Below are 9,082 nucleotides of genomic sequence, written 5' to 3'. Positions count from 1 at the left end.
CTTTGCTGATGCTTCCCATCCATCTCTAACCAGCCTGCATCTTGGAAGCCTCAAAGCTTGGCTCTAGGCTCATCTTCTCCAAAAAGTGCAGTGGTAATGCACTTCAGAGGGATGAGGTGGGACAAGGTGAACCACTAGTTGTCGTACTCCTAACTAGTTTCTGGCTAGACTGTATGCATAGGAAGGGAACACCATTCAGCATAGTCTGTGTCACCTAGATGGCATAGTCACCTCTTTTAAGCATCTCTTCTATTTATTTCACCTGGTTCCTTGTACAGAGTTACTTGCCTGTGTCCCCTTCCTGCCTGATGTTTATGTACTGGTAGGCAGGTGGGTAGGAAGGAAGGAGGCACAATTCCTTTGTTGTGGGGTGAGCTATTTTGGCCTAGAGAGGATGAAGGTGAAAGCTAAGTGAGAAGGAGACAGGCCTGACGCTCGCCATGTACTGAGCATATCTGCCTGTCACCTCCATAGCCACTGCTGCCTGCCAGAGGCACCTGCAGCCTTGCTGGCTACATCTGCTGTGGTAAATCAGATGTGCCAGTGAAGCCAGGTGGTACTGATCAGCTCACATCCACCTTGTGAAAACCCCTTTTACCCCTGACCAGGTGGCTGCGTCCAGGCTGCCTGCTGGTTATGGTCCTCTCTGCACCAGCTCCCAAACCGTGCCTAGCAGGGCCAGGATTTGGCACTGTCCTAAAATCGTGTCCCTGGTGATGCTTATTTCACTCTTACAGATGTGGTGGTGCTCTGTAGAAGGGCATCAGGAAACGAGGCCTTCGGTGCTGGCTGGGTGTCCTGCCATGCCAGGGCAGGGATGGAGCCGCCTCCGCAGCCCGGCCTGCTTGCTCTGGGGAATTGGAAAATGCTTCCAGGACTCTTAGAAATGCACTCGGCCTGGCAGGGCTGGCGATGGGGAAAGGCACCACCTCTGACAGAAAATAAACTTTGCTTTCCTGTGTGTGAGGAAAAAAAAAAAAAAAAAAAAGAAATTATTCGTGGATTTGTCCTGGAAGAACACCAAAGCCTGGTTTTGGCAGAGGGCTGTGCCTGAAACAGGCTGTGAGCTCCTTCTGCAACAAGGGTGAAACACAGGAGCAGGCCCAGAGGCGCTGCAGAGAGCTTAGATATATTGTTTTATCCTCAGGGCTTTCTCATTAGATAATTGTATGCTGTGCTAACCATGTTACCTGGCTGAGTTGCCCAGGCTGAGCTGGCTGGAGCTGAAAGCCATAGGCAAAGAAGACATTATTCAGGAGTCTCCTGTGAAAGGCAGAGCCAGGGAGATTTCATCCAATATTGCTGAGTCTTCCAGACCTCTGGCAGTGAAGACCTGATTACCCTGTTAGATGCCAAATTTCTGTGTTGTCTGCACCAGACTGGGCCTTACTGCCCAACGTTCGCCCTTCTCCTGGCTTCACTCTCTGTCTCTTCAGCCCTCAGGTAGCCTGAGCTCTTCTGGATTTGGAGCATCCAAAAAGAGACCCATACCCCCTGGCAAAGGCCAGGGGTAGAGGGAAGCACACATCTCATGGTGGGATGGAAAGGCAGAAAGGTCCTGCCCCAGGCCAGCATTTGGGCAGGCTAGGCCTGTAGGCATGAGTTCAGGAGTCTCCCCCAGCAGGGCTGTCAGGTATACCCCAGGGAAACCCACGGAGGACAGCAGGGAAAGCTGTTAGCCTGGTGCTGCTCATCTTTCATATCATGATTAAAAGCCCATGTGCATGAAGCATGTATTTAATGTTCAAGATGGCAGGCTAGGAGGAAACTCTTTCTTTTAAAGCTGGTCCCCACCGATGTGGGAGACCCCCACCCATTGAAAGCAAGCCATTGGTAATAAAGTTCTGCGTGGAGGTATAGCAAGGATAAGTGGCATATTCCTCTGTAATTTCTTGAAAATACACTCATGGTTAAATATTTAAGAATTACTTTTACCTGCTGGGATCTTTCATACATCATATCTGTTTGGGGGCAGGAGAGGAGGCGATGGCGTGTAGTTTCTTTAGGGTACTGACTGGATTGGCAGTTCTGTAAGAATATGTGCAGTGCGTGCTCTTGATCTTGACTGCAAGACTGACTAATACAGCAATGCCTATATGTAATCAGAAAGATCTGCTTCTAATAAAAATGCAAAGGTTAATTATTCCAGTGTTTGTGCAGATGTTACTGATAATTTCTTTTATGTGAAAGAACATGAACAAAGCAGAGCTTTTACTTTCAAAGAGACAAAGGAGAGGAAAAATCCCAATACTGCGCCAAATTTCAAAAAGAGAAGCCCTTAAGGGAAAGAAAAGTAGAAAGTTTGAGGGTGCAGAGTGAAAAACCAACTATTAAAAACTATGGAAAAAATCTTGCCAGTACCACATTCATTAGAAAAATTCTATTCTGAGTACCCTTCATAAACTATCAAAGCTTTATAACCCTGCAACAAATAAGAAACATAAATGAGACGAGGAGTGTTGAGTTACACTGTACAGTGCTTCATTTAAGTTTTTCGTTAGTTCTGTCCTCAGCCTGAAAAATGCAGGAAGGACAAAAATGAAGGACAAAAATGCTGCTTTATATGATCAGGAGTAAAAACCTTTAAGCCAGGTACTGCCTAAATGCAGTGATAAATACACCATCCTCAGTTTGAAAAGCTGTTTGAAAACCATCTTGTTTGGCATTTTACCTACATTTTTATTCCTGGTCTCTCAGAGTCTATCTGTTTTGCTTGTGGTCCTACTTACAGAAGCAATTTGCAGAAGGTTTCATACAGGAGGTCATGTGAGGTGTGAGTGGCCCCCAGAGCTGAGTTACGGGCCCAGCAGGCTAAGTCAGGAATATCTGCCATTTGCCATCCAATTTTAGTTCAGAAAAAAAAACACAAAAAACATGAGCCCCATGTACCACAAGTTTTGGAAGCACTGGTTTGGACTCAGTTTAAAAACAACACATGAACCTGTAGTCCAAGAGGAGCCGAGAAACAATGCCTGCTAGTCATGGAAAGGTGATGTTGATAAAAAGCCAACCAGCGATAAATTTAAATGTGGGCCCAGAGAAACAATTGCAGTGAGAGATTGCTTCAGGCCTAACAAAATCTAAATGAAAAGTTTCAGGTCTAACAAATTCTGAATTTATTTATTTATTTATTTATTTATTTTTTGGTGGGGATAGGCAGATGAGCTCTATCACTGTTGCTGAATCAGCATGAAAAGAAAGACAGGGCAGGGAAAGAAATATGCCAAATAGAAAAAAAAATAAATCTGATGATCTCTCAGATCATAGTTTTCTTTAAAGACATTGCCAAAATGTTCTGATCATAGTCTTTTATGGGAAAAAAGGTAATTCTGGGAATATAATTTGTTCTTGATTCACTAAATTGTGTCAAAAAAAAAAAAGGGGGAAAAACAGCAAAAGAAAATTAAAATATTATTTTTATGTTTAAAAAAATGTTCTGATTGTCTATTTGAAATTATTTGTCCAGTCTGGAAATTCTTTTAAGATTAAAAATGAAACTGCTCAGATTCACAGGCTGAAAAAAAAAAAAAAAAAAAAAAAAAAAAAAGCTTTCCTTAACCTGAAATTAACCTTTTATTTGAAAACCATCCAAAAAAATAAAAATATTATGTACCTAGGTTCATCTGTCCATCTTACTACCAAAAGAGCATCCCTTTCCCACTTCCTTTACAACTCTGACTCTCCATCTTCTGTCACTCATTATTATTTAATTGTGCTGCCATTCATCCACGCCAGGGCTCAACTGTGCTGGTTGTTGCATGGTTAGGTAGCAAAACCTTTAAATTTACTGTTTCAATATATATACCCTTTAGATTGGAGACATAAATAGAAAGGGTTTAATCGAATATTTATCACAGTGTAGTCAACCAGAAAAAGGGGTTGCCATGGCAGCTAAAATTTCCCTATACAAGCATTGGGAGCTGCGATAGTTCACTGGTCAAGCCACAAGCTTAGGAGCCCCTGCTACGACAGATTTCTTCTCTGGCCTTAGGAACAGAGTCCAGGTTCCTCTTTACTTTCTTCTCTACTTGTTCATCTGCCACCAGATTTAGGTGTGGGTTTTTTTGTTTGTTTGGTTTTTCTTTTTAAGTGGCAATCTGATACAGAACATGTAGTTTTCTGTAGTATTGGTTGCATTTGCACAAGTTCTGTCTACCCTCAACATGCTCTGGGAATGATGCTTTTAGCATCAGGTCCTGTTGGAACAATAAGGATGTGCCTGGCCTAAGCATTTTGTTTTATGACTATAATAGTTCTCAGCTTGAAGCAAAGCTCCAAACTTGTTTACTGTCTACTCTAAGACAGCAGCAACAGGAACTTCAATGCAGACCTCTATCAGTCAGGCATTTACGGAATTAGGCTGTATTATACCACCACTATGTTAATGTGTTAGTTTTTCTTGTGGTGAAGAACTGTATTTGCATGTTCCTTTTGTAGTGTTGCCATACCTTTAAAAAAAAAAGATGTGCTGTCTGAAATGCCACCCAGTTCATACAGAAGTGGCAACATGTGGCACTTCATACCTGATCTGGACTCCCAGCAGTTTAAATCTTTCTGAATAAGTATGAGTTGCAGGTATGCTTGATGATGTATTTCATCTTTGGACTCCTCTAAAGGGTTGTAGAAAGAGTGGGAACAGGCTTTGGAGCCTACAGAGAGCCCAGTATGTTGCTTTTCTTTTTTGTTTTCATTTCCACAAGAGCTCTTTACTCATATTTACACATTGGGCTCTTTAATTTATGTGCAGGCATGTCCAACAAAACAACTGGGTGTACCAAGTCACTCCCACTGAACAGAAACTCTGCAGGAGGAAGCACACAGCACTTACCCATTTTGCCTTCTCAGAAATGTTCCAGTGCAGAAATGCCATGGTCTTCTTATTCTGGGTGGGCCTTCCTCCTTCAAGGAATGCCCTTCCTATAAGGAAATGTCATTCTTACAAAATTGCTAAAGGAAAATCTCTTTAAAATTTTTACAGGTTAAATGACTCATTCAAACGCTCATTACTTGTCGTGTAGAACAAAAGCTGGCAAGATTATTTTTAATTATTTTTTTTTTTTATGGTCATAATGTTGCTCCTGGGAATCCTGTTCCTGAAGCAGAAGCACTGTGCCAGTACTGAGCAATTAAAATGCAATGAAAAGGGTAGTCAATCACCAAAGGAGCTCAGTGCCCGAGTATGAAGACAGTGATATACCATATTTCTTCTTCTAATCCTCGTGAAAACTCTGTATTATAGTGGTTACCTGGTAGCAAAATGACTGGTAGGGTTCACTACGTTTTTTTTTTACCCACTGTTTTCCAGTTTGCACAGCTGAGAAGGAAATGCTAACACAGATGCCATGTTGGAGGGGGGTTCAAAAAGATCCCACTTTACATTGTTAGCAACCCGGTAGGTTCAAGGAAAATGAATTCAGTCAGAGGTTCCTGTTGGGAAGGATAATTCTGGTGCTGCTTGCACTTGTGAGGTGGGACACCTTGGTGTTTCCTCCTAGTTGCTGCACGTGAGAGGGGTGGGACTTCACGCATCTCCTCTGAGAAGAAAGGAGCACACAGAGACTTTCTGTGTCAGTAGGGGTGATGGTGTAACAGTTTGCTGCTGTGGAGTGTGTTTAGAAGGGTCTGAAAGAGAACTACTGCCATGATGACTGATACAGCCCAAAGCTATCCCATGCACAGCAATATCAGCCCATAAATATACAGATGAATTTATCCCACCTATTCCTGCCTGCCCTGGTCACCACTGGAGGGATTTGTAAAAGAGCTTCCTCTTCGTCAGTCTGGTCTTCAATTTCAGTTCTTGTCAGGACATGGTGCAAAAGCTGTATGTGTTGGACAAGGCAGGTTTTCCACAGTTCACCATCTGCTGGTCATCTTAGTGCTTGACACAACCATCCTTCTCTGTCACACCCTTTTCACAGTTAACTTCATCCCTCTTATTTTACCATGCCCAGTCTTCCACGTTTCTGTCTCATTATTCTTGCTTTTCTCTCTGGCACCAGTTCAGACTCACCTCCCCACCCCCCAAGCCCTTCTTTTTTTTTATTTCATTTTTCTCTGTGGTTCACCCAGAAGTCCTGACTGCCACCGCTGTTGTTTTTATGCTGACATTTCTAACTTCAGGGTTCCTTCTCCTCCTTGTGCTGTGTCTGGAACTAGCACTCCTCTTCTGAAAGCTTCTGCAGCCTTTTCCTATCTTTCTGTCCCAGGGTATAATGGTTGAAGGGCCATCAGGATGAATATGCAGGCAGAGGATTTGATCAGAGAGCTCAGAATGGTTTGGCAAGAACAAAGGCACTAACGAAGAAAGAAAATTAAAATGTAATGAATGGAAACATGGCCACAAGATTCCCAGGAATGCTTGGCAGCTTAAGATATGTATACATCTGACCAGAGCAAGTCATGGCAGGGAGGTGCTCCTTTTTTTTTTTTTTTTTTTTTTACTGATGCCAGCCTTTTGCAGATTCACAAAAATGAGGAAAACTCTTTGTTATTTCCCGTAGAAGAGGAAACTGTGACTTACTTCGGTGTGACACAGCTGAGGCCATGGCATTCTTCTCTTTCTTTTACGTTTTTCCACGTGCCTGTTCCCTCTGAGCTACGCCCACTCCATACACTTGGACGTGACGTCCTTGGCCCGTAGGAAATACCATGACGTGCAGAATACAAGGTGCACACCCCCAAGGTAACACGGAGTATAATATACACATCTCTGTGGTCTGTTCTCTGCTTCGCCTTCCAAAAATTATCACTGAATGCAAGGCCTCAGCTTTTGCCCTCCAAGTGCACTGTTGCTTGCTTCCTGATGTCTAAATAAATGACTAAAATACTGAGATAAAGACCAAACTAAACATCTTCCCACCACAGAGGAAGCAGAATGTCCCTCTGTAACAGCAAACCTCCCTGTGCAGGAGATAAAATTTTCCATGCGAGCCTGCCTGGCCAAGAGATAAGATTTTCCACCTTGGTTTGTTTGAGGCTGAGAAACAAATAGGCATGGCTTGGGAGCACTAAGGAAGACCTGACTGCCTTCTGCTCTAGCTGCAGTATGTATTACTCCAGCCTTCTTTTCCCCAACCTAAACACAGCTGTGGGCATATTAGCCTGACGCTGCGCTAAATCAAAACAGATTCAGAGCAAGAATAAACAACACTTGACATGTGTTAGTAATGGTGCTTAATATGTTGCTAGAAGATACCCAGATGCAACAGTGATTAGGATGTCGGGGGAATCTGCACATGGAAGAACACTGCGTGTGTTTAAATACCCTTGGTGCTGTGTATGTGTATGTGCATACACACATACACACTCATATATGTATGTGTATATATACCTATTTGGGCTGAAATTTACTATTTTAAAGTAACCCAAAATAAATAAGGAATTCAGCACAAATATAGCACTATAATTACAGTGCAAATCTTATAATACAAATTTCTGACTCACAAAATGCATGCAATTCAGATAAACCGTTCCTGCTGTCTTGTTGTCTAGTCTATCCATGCTTGCAACACCCAAGTGTCAGGATATCATGAAAGAATTCATGCAGAAGAGCCTGGTGAGGAGGATGCTTGGGGCCATGGATATGTGGACCAAAAACATTGCTTCTTGCTTGCTTTGCGTTGACAGGTAACTGGTGCTCTGCTGAGAACTGTACCAAAATGTGTCAGAGAAACTTCGGTTTCTACTCAAACTCTGGGTGCCCCAGAAAAGGTTTAAATTCTGTGCGTCCCAGCCATGGGCATGTCCTAGACCTTGGTGAAGCTGCTGAGAGCTAAGGAAGGAGAAGCGGTAACAGTGTTGACAGACATTTGGCCAAGGCTGAGAGTAACTGTGTTTGCCCTCATTTGATACTGTTTGTGTTCTGATTTGGCTGTCTACACTTGACGGTAAGTGCCTCATATCCAGATCAGTTGTGACATATTTTGAAGACAGCTTATGTTTCTACATGCAACTAATTGGCTCCCATCTCATCTCCTGACATATCTACGCTTTGATGGTCTGAGCTTATTTGTTTTACGACAGAATTACCTTTCCCCTTTCCCATCTGTCACTAGCTTTCCATAAAAGTATTGAGAACCAAGTAAACCATCCTGTCCTGCCTCAGCAGAAAAATAAAGAAAAAAATATAAAACAGATACATTTTTAAATTATTTTCCTGTCCTTGTCATCTTGCTAAAATAGGTGATCTTCTGTGCTTGTATCTAAAGCTAATGATGTATGCACACACTGCATTTGACTGTATTTTAGCTGTATTTGACTTAGCATTGTGAGGTTTAATTAAAGGTAGGAATCTAGTTCTTGGTATGCAGCACTATAACACATTCCATTTACTTTTAAAACATATGTGAGTGTTTTAGTTTGTGACCTCTAAATATTATTGGACCTAGCAGTATTCTAGATATTTTCTATCTTCATTCAGGATGCTGAATGACGTTAAAGGCTGCTCAGAAAAAGTAAGTAAGTAAATAAATAAATAAATAAAAAGATACAATTTTAGGTTCATTGCTGCTGGCATCATCTGCAGTTTCTATTTTGAGGTCAGAAGTACTGTCTTATAACAAGAGAAATTACTTTGATTACGTCCAACATCACATTGTAGTTGATAATGTCCAGTAGGGTAAAAGTCACATCTGTGCCTTTGAATTTAAGCAGGTTTTTCTGTGACTTTATGTTTATGAAGTAAAACCCTCAGATCTATTTAGTAACTTAGGAATTTGTCTGTTTGCCTTCTGTGCCCTTGCTATTGCCAAATACAAGTTTCTTAAAAGTAAGCCTGGCAATGCTGTATGCAATAAGATGAGGATGCAGGTGATTGTGATGGTGACATTTCATGCTGGAAAGCAACTTACATGCCTTTTCTTCTGGACGTTGGTGATTATTATTACTAGAAAGAAATGAGTTCTTTCAGGAAGAAAGGCAGTTCTGTCTGGCCATCTGTACAACGTCTGTATTTCTAATTTTAGCATGGAGGCAGAGTGGCATCAAGAATGACCAGAAAAGTCTGGGGTATAATAGCAGATCTGCTGACTGATTTGTTGTGTGACTTGTAAATGTGTGAGTGCTCACCATCTATTTTTTC

Source organism: Aythya marila (assembly GCF_965140915.1).
Source record: "Aythya marila genome assembly, chromosome: 1".
Lineage (NCBI taxonomy): Eukaryota > Metazoa > Chordata > Aves > Anseriformes > Anatidae > Aythya > Aythya marila.
The sequence above is the reverse complement of the archived record's forward strand: the minus strand, read 5'-3'. Positions refer to the sequence as shown.